Source organism: Lolium rigidum, chromosome 7 (genome assembly GCF_022539505.1).
Source record: "Lolium rigidum isolate FL_2022 chromosome 7, APGP_CSIRO_Lrig_0.1, whole genome shotgun sequence".
In the NCBI taxonomy this organism is placed as follows: domain Eukaryota; kingdom Viridiplantae; phylum Streptophyta; class Magnoliopsida; order Poales; family Poaceae; genus Lolium; species Lolium rigidum.
The window spans coordinates 32,980,905-32,993,762 of record NC_061514.1 but is presented as its reverse complement, the minus strand read 5'-3'; the positions used below and the strand labels follow the sequence as shown (position 1 = coordinate 32,993,762).

General features: G+C 44.9%; 1 non-coding gene across 1 annotated transcript; it reads right to left on the bottom strand.

Moving 5' to 3' along the window:
* Positions 1 to 392: 392 nt before the first annotated feature.
* Positions 393 to 465, bottom strand: TRNAA-CGC. Its single transcript has one exon. It is a non-coding gene; the product is annotated as a tRNA-Ala (tRNA).
* Between the last annotated feature and the right edge of the window lie 12,393 nt (positions 466 to 12,858).

Here is a 12,858-nt window from a genome sequence, read left to right as displayed (position 1 = left end):
GTACTAAAGTGATCACTACTAAGAACATTCTTCACAAATTATGGCTTTCGGGCGTAGCGTAGCGTAGGCCATGCACTACTATGTCAGTATGTCGGTGTCCTTGTGCGTGGCCAAAAGTAAAACGAGCTGTCTGCGTTTCATCTAGCTGGAACGCGTCTCCATTTTTTTTAGTCGATCGATTTTTTGTAACGGCCTGGAGGGTTTGGGCTTTTGAGTAACGCCGGTGGCTCGGCCCACTCCTACTCGGCTTTTATTCTTACGCGTTCGATGTGGGCCTTCGTGTAACAAAGGGAACCGCAGGAAAAGCCCAAAAAGAGAAGTAACCGTCCTTTTAACTGACTGAATTTATTCACTGATGAAGAAATTTCGGATTTAGAGAGTTAGAGAAAAAATGGAGGTGCGGGGAATCGAACCCCGTGCCTCTCGCATGCGAAGCGAGCGCTCTACCATATGAGCTACACCCCCGTTGTGATATCCCACACAACTTCTTTTTATATATAAGTAGGACTTCGTGTGGCAGCTTCCTTTTTGTTACCCCATGTATTAAGTGTTTTTTTTTCCGAAATGGGCAGCCCAACCTCTGCATCAATCGGTGCATATGGTTTTTATTGCATATTATTGAAAGGTGCCACAAAGAAACAGATAAAGAAAATACATCACACAACCCGTAGCCACCACTCAACACTCAAAGAGAACCGGGAACAATCGCATAGCCCGAAACACACTCTAGACGAAATGAGAGCGTACATCCGGATAAGCAAAATCTTTAGCGACCACGTCTTGCACACGATGTAGAGGCCGCCACCGCCATCGAACCTCCGAGAAATCTGTTAAGACACTTGTTGATTTGACATCTAACGCGTGTTCCTAAAATTTCTTCTAACATAGGCAAGACACTGCAATCATGACGCAAGAGGAGAATACAAACAGCAAAACGAGATTTGGTGTACAGATCATCTCACGTCGCTGGCCTCGCAGTGGAGAAAAGCACAAGTAACAGAAACTCAGCAAGTGCATGAAGATCAGTATCGATCGATCTCACAGCCATATGCAAAAATCACCTGCTGGTATAGCGAGTTCATAAGATTATGGCGGTGACCTTCTTTCAAGAAGCTTTAGCTGCAGACTAACAGATGTCTGTCTTCACAGACCGCAATGGCTGTTACTACTGGTTATCTGATCTTCAGACACAAGAGAATGTACATCAATGAATACAACCAGCACGCTTACGCACATCAAACTAGTACGAGCAAGGGTTGAACAATCAACTATACAACTCAAATAACATTTTCCTTTCCCGCAATACCAGATCAAACAATCGAGTTGCCAGCCCTACTGAGCTACTTGCTGAGGAATGTTTATTAAACTGCAGTTGGCATAGGCTACAGGCCCTTCAGATGAACAATTCCCCACAAGAACAGTGCAGTCTTATCTGAGCGCAGACAGTGATACTTCGATACAGTGACTGCCCAATGAAACGGAGACATGCATATTCAGTTGTCTTACATGGGCTGGCCGTTGGAACAGTAATAGCTGCATACTTCTCTCTCTCCAAAAAAAAGCTGCATATATTTCATACACATGTTGCATCAAGAAGTAAAACCCCAGGCGGAATGCAACCATATAATGGCAGCGGCCAACATAGATGGTGCTGCTTAATTGAAAAATAAAGGCATCTGCTAGCAGACAAGATAATCAAGGAGATACAAGCGGAGAGAGTGAACGCAATATCCTCGAGTTCAAGGCTCAAGGACGATATCCACGGCGCCTTCACTCTGGGCAGCAGGCGGAGTGACAGCATCTCTTCTCTCCCGTGCTGAATCAGGGTCCAAAGACTGCTCGCTATCAAATGAGTGGCCTTCCCTCCTCTGCAGCTCTTCCGGCAATGTCTCCACCCCACTGCGTGCAAATGGTGTGACAGCATCTCCTCTCTCTCGTGCGAAACCAAAGCCCAGAGACTCATCGCTGTCAAACGTGTAACATTCCCTCCTCTGAAGCTTTTCTGGAAATGTCTCCATGCCGGTGCATGCCAACAGGATGGAGACATAGGAGAGGAACTCCACACCAGTTCCAAGAGCCTCCGCATGCAAGTATCCTCGGCATCGGCTGGCAGAAAAGCAAAGCATCTCCACCCACACGCCTTGGATCAACTTCCATATCTTGGTGTCATCAACGCTCAACAAGCTCTGAGCTAGCTCCCAGGCGTCGCCAACAAGAGACGATGTGTCTTGTTGGCTTAAACTTGCTGATGATTTGCATTTCTCAAATACTCTCTGTGTAAGCTCTTTCTCGTTCATAGGTGTCGTCTCGCCCTCCAGTAAGACCTCGAGTTCTTCGTAGGCAGTCTCCAACAACTTCTTTCTGCTGCCTGGCATGAGCATGTCAGGATTATCACACAGCAGATGCACCATGTAGTTGGACATCACTTTGCACCAACGGGCACTTAAATGATCATCCGGAGACGTGCAAGTGTGATGAATGTATAAATCTGTGGCCAGGTGCCACAGAACAATGCTTTCATCAAATGGCCTCTTTAAGCTCCAACCCAGCTGTCGGAGACATCTGTTCCTCGCCAGTGTCCACTCACCCCTGGTATCATTGAACATCCTGTAAGAGTACACGTCCCTTATGTGCTCCTTCCACCCTGTTTCAACATGCAAACGTACCAATTCTGTGATCTCGTGGCACGAATTGCTAGGCTCCATGTGCCAAAAGTATTCCTCGAGCAAGTCCTTGCCTAGTAACCATCCCGCGATGCTCCTCAACGTGGAGCGCCTTCTGTTATTGGCAAATAATTCAATAATATTGTGTTGGAGAATTCTGCCACAGAACTTTTCACGGAAGCTGTCTCGTACGAACTGGTGAATTGTCTCCAGCATGACAGTGGCAAACAACAGACCAAATGTCAAGTCGTAATCTTTACCACCATATCGTTGTTTCAGCCCACTAAAGGCTACCAAGAAAAACGCTGCCACTAAAATTAACATACTTAGTAAATTTTTGCAGAGATTGACGAGACCTGGCCCATTCTTGAAAGCAGGGTAGACTAAGCCAACCGATGTAAACTCTTTGGTGTAGAGAAAGCTGGTCATTTTGGATAGGGTATTTTCTATTGCGCGATAACCTGATTCGCGCTCCAGCGAATAGAATATTCTTAGAATGTTTAAACGAACAGAATTAGAACATGGAAAGTCCAGAAATAGATCGCACGGTAGGCTTCTGATGTATAGAATTTGCAGCGGTCCATCGGAATCCATGATTTCTTTTGTTTGTTCTATGAAGTGGAAAAGCTGGTTAAGCTGTTCATCTTCTCTGATGGTGCTGCCACGTACGACTTCAACCTCATACGAGTTATTAATGATAACTCTGTTTTTCTTAATAAATACATCTGGAAGATGAAGGTACCTTTGAAGATTAGGATTTTTATGTGGTTTCTTCAGAAAAAGGTTATACTCACGAAGGATAATTTAGCCAAACGTAATTGGCAGGGGGATGTGAGATGTTGTTTTTGTGATCATGAGGAGAATATACAACACTTGTTTTTAACTTGTCCGTTCACCCAGATGATATGGAGAATTATTTACATGACTTTCAATATAACTCCTCCTTTAAACATCACAAATTTGTTTGGGAAATGGTTGAATGGGGTGCCCAAAATAGAAAAAGCTCATATTAGAGTGGGTGTATGTGCTGTTTTATGGGCGATTTGGAAAGTTCGGAATGATTGCATCTTTAACAAAAAGAGTTTCCCATCATTTTTGCAGGTCATTCCTTTAGCAACACACTTGATCCATATGTGGTCCTATCTACAGTCGGTGGACGTGCGACTGGATATGGATATTGGGTGCAACCGCCTGGTTATGGTTGCACGGGATTTCTACAACCGGTGCGGATGGTCTGCTGATAGGCGTTTGGAATGCTGATGCAAAGAAGCTTCATGTTGCTATTCTTTTTTAGATGGCTCATTTTTGTTGAGACCCTTTGTGATCCGTGATTTGTAATAAGTCTTTAGTCGTTCGTGTGTACAACTGGATTTGTTTTAAATCTTAATAAAGCGGCCGTATGCATCATTTTGATGCAGAGGCTGGGAAACCCATTTCGAAAAAAAACGAGTTGGCCTTTCGCAGGGCATTAAAGCTACTGTCTTTAAGAGCTAGGCCCTTCTTAAAGCATCTGATTATCACTACGATGAAAAGCAAAACCGTTGCAGCCAACAACGTTTGGTCCTTGGACGACCATGTCTTGTAAAATACGTAGAGTGCAACTGTGACCTGACAGTGTGGAGTGAGCCAGTTACTAGATATTTTAGATAAAGGTTAACATATTAGTAGCAAGTGCACTTATCCTAAGAACTCTATATTGCGGGAAATTTTTGACATGGGGAACTTACATAGCTAAATTATTAAAAAAATAAAAAAAGATTTAGGTCATATAACAACCAACACTGACCTCAACCATTGCCTGTCATCACGTGAGAAGTATCTCTAAAAACAACGCCTTTAAAAAGGGTAACAACACATAGGCGTCACACTTGACATATGCATTCAAAGATCGGTTTTGCTATGTCTCAGTCAACTGAGATTTTCTTAAGTCTAAGTCACTTACAAAAATGTTATTTGAGTTGCACTTTTCTGTTAAAAAGTGCAATTGCACTTTTCTGATAGAAATGTGCAACTGAACCGAGTTGCACTTTTCTTTGAACTATAGTTGCACTGTTCTGAGTTGACTGAGATCTCAGTCAACTGAGACATAGGCACACCCTTCAAAGATTAGGTTCTAAGTTTTCACTTTGGAGAGGAGAACCAAGCAAATTTTATGCAATGCCTTCAGCAAATTTTATGCACTGCCTTCGAGTGGTAGGCCGAGTAGAAGGCAGTGAGGGACGCTGCGAAGGCCGTCATGATGGCCGCCCTGGGCCGTCTAAGGAGCCGGAGGTCATCTACCTCATCTTCGATGACATCGACAATTCCGTCAAAGAAGTCATTGAAGAGATGTTGTTGAGGAGTGATGATGATTTCAAGCTTTAGTCTAGAGTTTAGTTTAAGTTTTAGTATGTTTATTTAGTAGTTTCAATCAAAGTTGGAATGAAATCGTATGAAAATTGGATGAATTTGGGTTTTACTCCTTTAAGTTTAGGGTATCAGTTAGAACCACAGAGACTCCAACTTTTCATGGCCATCTTGCTTGAATCCAGCAACTAAATCTCCGACTTCAAAAGATCTGGGTCGCAACCGGCGGCTATGGTAAATTTTCAAGTTCTGCTGATATGCACTTATTTTGGATAACACGACATCGATTGCTTCATCGACTGCATCAATGTCATCTTCGAGTGCTTTCTGCGAGGCCTCTTCTTCATATTCCACAACTCGAGGAGAATTGTGTTCTATTTCTATCGGGAGTACACCTTCAGCACCATGAACTAGGAAGAAAGGAGTCTATTGAGTTGCTGCGTTTGGTGTTGTTCGCAAGCTCTATAACACGGAGGGTAACTCGTCGACCCAAGTGTGCCTTTCTTTTTCGAGTGGCGCCATTAGACGTTTCTTGATCCCCTTGCAGATGAGGTCGTTTGCTTTCTCTACTTGGCCATTTGTTTGTGGATGTGCTACAGATGCAAACTGTAATTTGATGCCTAGTCCTTCACAATAATCCTTGAACCCTCTGGAAGTGAAATTGCTATCGTTGTCCGTTACTATGTTGTTTGGGACGCCGAACCGAAAAACTATGCCCTTGCTAAAGTTTACTGCTGTTGTTGCATCTGCCGATGTTACTGGGTTTGCCTCAATCCACTTGGTGAATCTGTCGACTGCCACAAGTAAAAAAACGTGTCCTCCTGGCCAAGACTTATGCAGTTTTCCCACCATATCTAATCTCCACTGGGCGAATGGCCAAGCCAAAGGTATTGACATTAATTCGGCTGCTGGAGCGTGTGGCTTGGATGCAAATGTTTGGCATGCTTCACAAGTGCGCACGATGTTCTTTGCATCATCTATGGCTGAGAGCCAATAAAATCCAGCTCGAAAAGCCTTGGCTGCAATTGCTGAGCTACTTGCGTGGTGACCACATATCCCCTCATGTATATCTTTAAGTATAAGCCGTCCTTTTTCGGGTGTGACGCATCTCTGCAGGACACCCGATATACTGTGTTTGTATAGCTATCCCTTGACTATTGGGATCGTCTGATTATTCTTCGCGTCTCCACTGGATCTTTCGGTATTTCTTTCTTTGTGATATATGCCAGATACGCTTGCATCCACGGGGTATGTATCATCATCACCTCTTCTGGCTCGTCCTCTTCGTCCAAAGTCATCGTTTCAGGGGCTGTTGCAGCCCTCGAGGATCTCTTCAACTTATCTTTTTTTTTCTTCAGCAGCTTCTCTACTATGGCTTGTCCGGCTTGGTTGATCTCTCGCCGATTTCTTCCCAAAACAATTCTGGTGGTATGGGCAAACATTGTGATCCGATGTTTGCAAGAATGTTGGCTTAGTCGTTCCCGAGTCCGCTCACGTGGTTTACTTCACACCCGTCGAAGGTTCTTTCGAGTTCATTATATGCGTCTATGTATGTTATCATGCTATCATTTACTGTGTCACACTTGTTCATCACTTGTTGTGCTACCTACTGAGATTCACCAAAGATTTTCAGGCGTGTCGCACCACACACTTTTGCCATCTTCATTCCATGGAGAAGAGCTTCATATTCTGCCTTATTATTTGATGCGTTGGGGAAGATCATCCATAGTATGTACTTCATCTTGTCGCCTTGCGGTGAAACAACTATTACACTTGCTCCTGCTCCTTCTGCTCTCTTGGACTCGTCGAAATTCATATGCCAAGTACTCGATAAGTCTGGGGGTCCTATGTTTTGGAGTTCCATCCACTCTGCTACAATCTCCGGCAAGATCTACGACTTGATTACTTTTCTTTTTTCCATATGTGATGTCCCAAAGGGAAAGTTCTATCTTCCAAAGGAGGACACGTCCCGTGGCTTCCGGATTGTTTAGGATATTCGAGAGGGGTGCCTCATTAACTACTACGATCGGATGTGCCTAAAAGTAGTGCCTTAGCTTTCTTGCTGACATGAAAACATATGGGAGTTTCTGATAATGTGGATATCGCTGCTTTGATGGCGACAAGACTTCGCTCATGAAATACACTGGACGTTGAGCTCGATGAATTTTTCCTTCTTCTTCCCGCTCTACGGCGAGGACTGTGCTGACCACTTGTGGTACATGTGGTCGCGATATACAACAACAGAGGTTCCTTTTCTCGGGGCGCCAACAGTACTGGTGGTGTCGAAATAGTACACTTTAGGTGCTCAAAAGCTCTATCTGCCTCCTCGTTCCACTCGAAATTTTCTCCTTGCTTTATAAGCGTGTAAAAGGGCAACGCTTTTTCTCCCAACCTGGTGACCAATCTGCTTAAAGTTGCAACTCACTCCGTTAGCTGTTGTATCTCTTTAAGCTTGGTTGGTTTCTTCATAGTCAGGATAGCCTGAATTTTTTCCGGATTTACTTCAATCCCTCTAGCTGACACCAAATATATATCCGAGGAGTTCTCCAGCGGGAACACCAAAGGAATATTTCATCGGGTTCAGCTTGATGCAGAACTTGTCGAGGTTGCCGAATGTTTCACGCAGATCGTCGACTAAGTATTGTCCCTGTTTTGTCGTGATGACCACGTCGTCAATGTACTTGTATGTTCTTACCATTCTATGTGGTGAGATACTTTTGCATCATCCTCTGATATCTTGCCCCTGCGGTTGTAACCCGAAGGGCATTGTCTTGTAACAAAACATGCCATAGGGGGTTATGAAAGCTATTTTGACTTTGTCCTCTTCTTTTAATATGATCTGGTTGTAACCAGAGTATGCACCCAGGAAGGAAAGACGTTCACAACCTTCCGTGGCGTCGATAATTTGATCGATCCTTGGGAAGGGAAAGTGATCCTTTGGGTAGTGTTTACTGAGACACGTGAAATCGACGCACATGCGAAGGACTCGGTGTTTTTCCTCGGGAACAACACTGGATTCGCAACCCAAGTGGCCTCAGTTTTATTTCCTTGATGAACCTAGCTTCTTCGAGTCGATGAATTTATGATAGCATGGCCTTGCGCTTTGGCTTGGAAAAATGGCCCAAAGGTTATCGAATTGGTTTGGCTCTTGGATCCAAATTGAGTGTGTGCTCGGCATGTTCCCTGGGTACTCCTGGCATGTCAGCTGGACAACATGCAAATATTTCCCAGCGCTCACGGAGGAACTTGACGAGCGCGGTTTCCTATGATCTATCCATATTAGCCGCGATGGATGTCGTCTTCTTGGGATCCGTCGGGTGAACTTGTACTTCTTTGAAATCCTTAGAGGTGTCGAAAGCTTGCTCTTGCAAGTATCTACCTCCATCTGGCATCATATCGTGGTTGGTAGTAATCTTGGTTGCCTCGTACTCATCTTGCATTCCAAATGACTCGGAAAGTTTATGAAAATCCCTGTCGCACTTGTATGACAAGGGGAAACTTCATTCAACCGTTATCAGGCCCTTCGGTCCAGGAATCGTCCACAATAGATATGTATAGTGTGGTACTGCCATGAATTTGTCATACGCGGTTCGTCTCAAGATACGTGGTATTGTGACAGCCAATCCATGACTTCGAACTCGAGTTTCTCTTTCCTGAAGTTTTTATTGTCCCGAACTGCACGTCGAGTGCTATCTTTCCTAATGGATAATTTGGTTTCTCGGGTTATATTCTGTGAAAGCGTGTATCTATCGGCATCAGATTGGCTAACGAGATGTTCATCTTCCTCAGTGTATCTGCGTAGATGAGGTTTATGCTGCTCCCTCCATCAATGAATATTCGGGAGACATCATATCCTTCAATGACTGCTGGTAACACCATTCCTATGTGTCCTGGCTTTGGTACTTGTGGCGGGTGATCCTCTATAGTGAATCCTATTAGTTGACCTGACCAAGTAAGATACTCGATGGTTGGCGGAAGTGCCAATATTTCCATGTTTCACTTGCCGAGAAATCAACTTTTGCGATCTATTCGACGATCTGCCCTTTTGGATTATCGTTACTGCTCCCTTTGTTTTGGTGAAATCGCCACCAATGGTTGGAGGACCTGTAATTTGCAGCAACTGCTGGTTTGCACTGGTAATTGTGGGTGGTGGTGGTAAAGGTACATGTATCTCTCTTCTTGGTCCTTGCATGTATCCCCTGCTGACCGCTTGTGCTTGCATGTTCTCTGTAACCCTTCGCAGAGCTTGAAACGTTTGACATTCCTTTTGGAGGTGACCCGATTGTCTCCTCCCATCAGAATCGATGTAGAAGTGCATCTGGTATGATCCGTTCAAGAGTTCCTCGGGTGATATGTTGTATGGCCGTGGATGCCTAGGTCGATTATTTTGCGTGCTAGAACTTGGTTCATCTCTGTTATCATGTCGCTGCTCATTGCTCATGCGATAATCGTCGTGATGGTTACCACCATTATTACTGCGGAAGCTAGCCGAAGCTTCACTGGGACCGCCGTATTCCGCGAAGCTGCGGAAACATCGTCTATTTTTATTGTCATTCCTATTGCGATCTTCGGGTGAACGAGGCTGCTTGTTCTGGACATCATCTTCGCCGTCAGCCCATCTATTTGCTTTTTTCCATGAGTTCTGCTACCGTTCTCGGGTTGGATCTTCCCAGTTATTCCACGAGTTCACTTCTGCGGATGCCTGCAATGAATGCGTCGATTACTCTTTCATTAGACACATGCTCAGCTGAGTTTTTGATGAGGCTCCACCGTTGGATGTATTATATCATTGATTCGGCTGATTTTTGTGTGCAGGTTCTTAGCTGCTCGATTGATGCTGAGTTTTTACAAGTGGACCTGAAGTTTTGCACAAACACGCTTTCGAAGTTTTCCCATCTGTCGATGGACTCTGCTGGCAGCTTCCTCATCCAAGATCTGACTGCTCCACTCAGGTAGACCTAAATGCTTTGCATGGCTGTTGCTCTCGTGCTGCCCATTAACTTCACCATTTCCACATAATCAATCAACCAATCTTCTGGATCTTGTAGTCCATCACACTTTTTTAACTATCGGGTAGTTTAAAACTAGAAGGCACTCGAGTCTTGCGAACCCTTCGGGTGGAGTCCACATAGTTCTTCATTATATTCTATTGTTTGGCGATTTTCTCGGCTTTTGTTCTCCCGGCCTCTTTCTTCATGTTCTCTGTCGACCCGATCATGAGCTATGGTATTCCTTGCGTCACCTTCTCTCTGGATGTCTCGAGTTGTTGCCACTGTGCATCGGGGACTTGGTTGTCTTGGGCTATTACGGCGTGGAGGATTTGCGGGTTGTACTATTTCTCTCCCGGCTATCGCTGCCCCCATAACATCAATTCCTACCATATCAGTTTGGTATAAGGACTGTCGAGGATCGCCCTGAGGTGGCCTGGTTGCCATCATGTATGCATGTGTTGCCATATATCCTGCTTCTAGCGTTTTGGGTATTTTGTGTCCTCTCGAATCTATCGACATAAAGGATATGTCGAGATTTTGGACCGGATTTTCGCGTTCAGCTTCAGGAATGCCCGCCATTCGAGATATGTTTCTTCCTCCAGGTGCTTTCCTGTCATTTGGGAATTTCCCGATTGCGCGCTAAGGTTTGCTCTACGCTCACTAGATGCGTCCGCCGCCTGTTTCTGTTGATCTAAATTTTCTTGCATCTTTTCTAACTCACGCCTCGTGCGATTGAGTTTGTACTGATATGCTGTTAATTCTTCCAGCGTAGCTTGTGTTGTCATTGAATCTCCGTTTAAGGCCCTTGTAGCTCTGTCCCATGCGATGAAGCTTGAGAAAGTTGCACCTGCTCTCTTGGCTGGGCTCCAACATATTTTCTTCCCATTCCTCTAGTGAGATCTGCGAGATCGACCAAGGGGTTACCCAATGGATTAAAAGCCTCAGAATGCTCATCTTCCTGCACCTCGCGACCCCGATGCTGCGAGCACACAGATTTGAAGATATGCCGAAGTTGCGATGTCATCGAGCTCAGAGTCTTGAACCGTCGGGTTCTTGCTGCGTGACACTAAGTTTAGCGCCCGCGCATGGTGCATAGGATAGGTGACACAACCGTATAGATCGGCGAAGATCTACCCGCTAGCGGTAGAGTGGATGGTGTTGGTGAAGTCGAAGTTGGTGAAGCTCTCGAAGTTGCTATCTTGGGATAGATCGGTTTCCGTGACCGACCCGAAAGTCATCCCACCGAAGAAATCAGCTAGTTCTCCGCTGTCAGCGGGCTTGGTGATGCGTGGTGGCTAGATATCCTCCATGTCGCTTGACTCAGCGGATGACGCTGATGATCCCGAGTGATCAGGCTTGGCCGCCAACGGTCCCGAAAAATCGGCGCCGAAAAGCGGTGCGATCCCTCTCTCCCTACGAGGAAGTGGAAGCTCCCGAACATCATCTCCATTGCTTCTTCTAGGTTGGCATATGCATGCAAATGGGCGGGAGGTTGAGAAACAAAATTGACATGACCAGATTGGATCTGTTTACCTCCGTTCATTGCGTTGCTTGATGCCGATGATGATGATGCCATCGAGATCAGGACCTTGCTACCTCCAATCCCCATGGTCGGCTCCAATTGACGAGGGATTAACTTGTCAATGCCTAGACGTTGTAGACTTAGGGTTTCGTGGAGATTAGAGGACAAGTAGATCTCGAAGGTTGTCACACGAACAAAGGCGTCCAAACTCAATGAAAGTAATGGCTAGGGTTAACAATGATTCGATCCTTATTTCGACCTCAGCTTCCCCTTTATATAGGAGGTGGAGCTGAGGGTTTTCCGTGTTGTACAAGTACAAATTTGTCGGGCCACACTGGGCCTTTTCCTATATTGATTACAAGTTTCCTATAATAACTCTACTTCCCTAATCCGGACATCTTCATCCTTCTGGGCTTCCGAAACTTCGAGTCCATGGGCCTTCTGCTCCAATATAGACCAGGGGTATGTATGCGACATACTCCTTAGGCATACCTATGTCACCCGTGCCGCTTCGCATGTGCCTACGTCTCGTTTGTTGGTGTCGGGTGTCGTGTACCCATCGCCTACGCATGGGCCTCATGTGCATGCATTGTCACGTCATCAGGGTGGCCACCTACTATCACTAAAGACCGAGGACGACGACTAGGCGGCCGGCGAGGAACCCTAGTATATCGAACTTGGGTTTGTTTATTTTATCTACTTTTATTTACTGTTTTTAATTTAATTTTAAAAAATGGAATGTAAACTACTATTAGTATTTAAAAATATCAAAATGTTTCAACCCCACCCCAAAATGGACGAGGTGTGGACAAGGACCAGTGCCTGTCCGCATCACTCCCAAAACAGACTATTTAAGACACTTTTGGTGTCCAAAATGAATCGGCTTGATGAAGATGCCCTAAGAAAATCTCTGTCCATTTTGGGTGTCTTGTTGGCTTATTTCTGGATTTTAACTTTTAATAAGTTATAAACCACAAATCACCTGAATTTCAGTTTATATCATCATGCAACAATATGAAGCCACCAAAATCATCTATTTATGTGTTTTCGTTGCTATAAGGGAAAATCCAAAAGACAACCAAGCAGCATGTAAAAATAGATATTCTAACATCTAAAATAGCAAGACCGAAGATGAAAGTTAATAGATGACCGTGGCAATTGCAAGGAAAGTGCCGCTACAAGATTGTAGGAGTTGGTGTACAATGTAAAGTGCTGCTACAATGTAAATAACTGACCTTTGACAGAGAAGTTAGGATGTGGCGGCTCCACTGTTCGTTGTCTTCAATCTTGTAGGTGGTTATGGCGACTTGTCCGCCGAGGTGCATCACCAGGATCG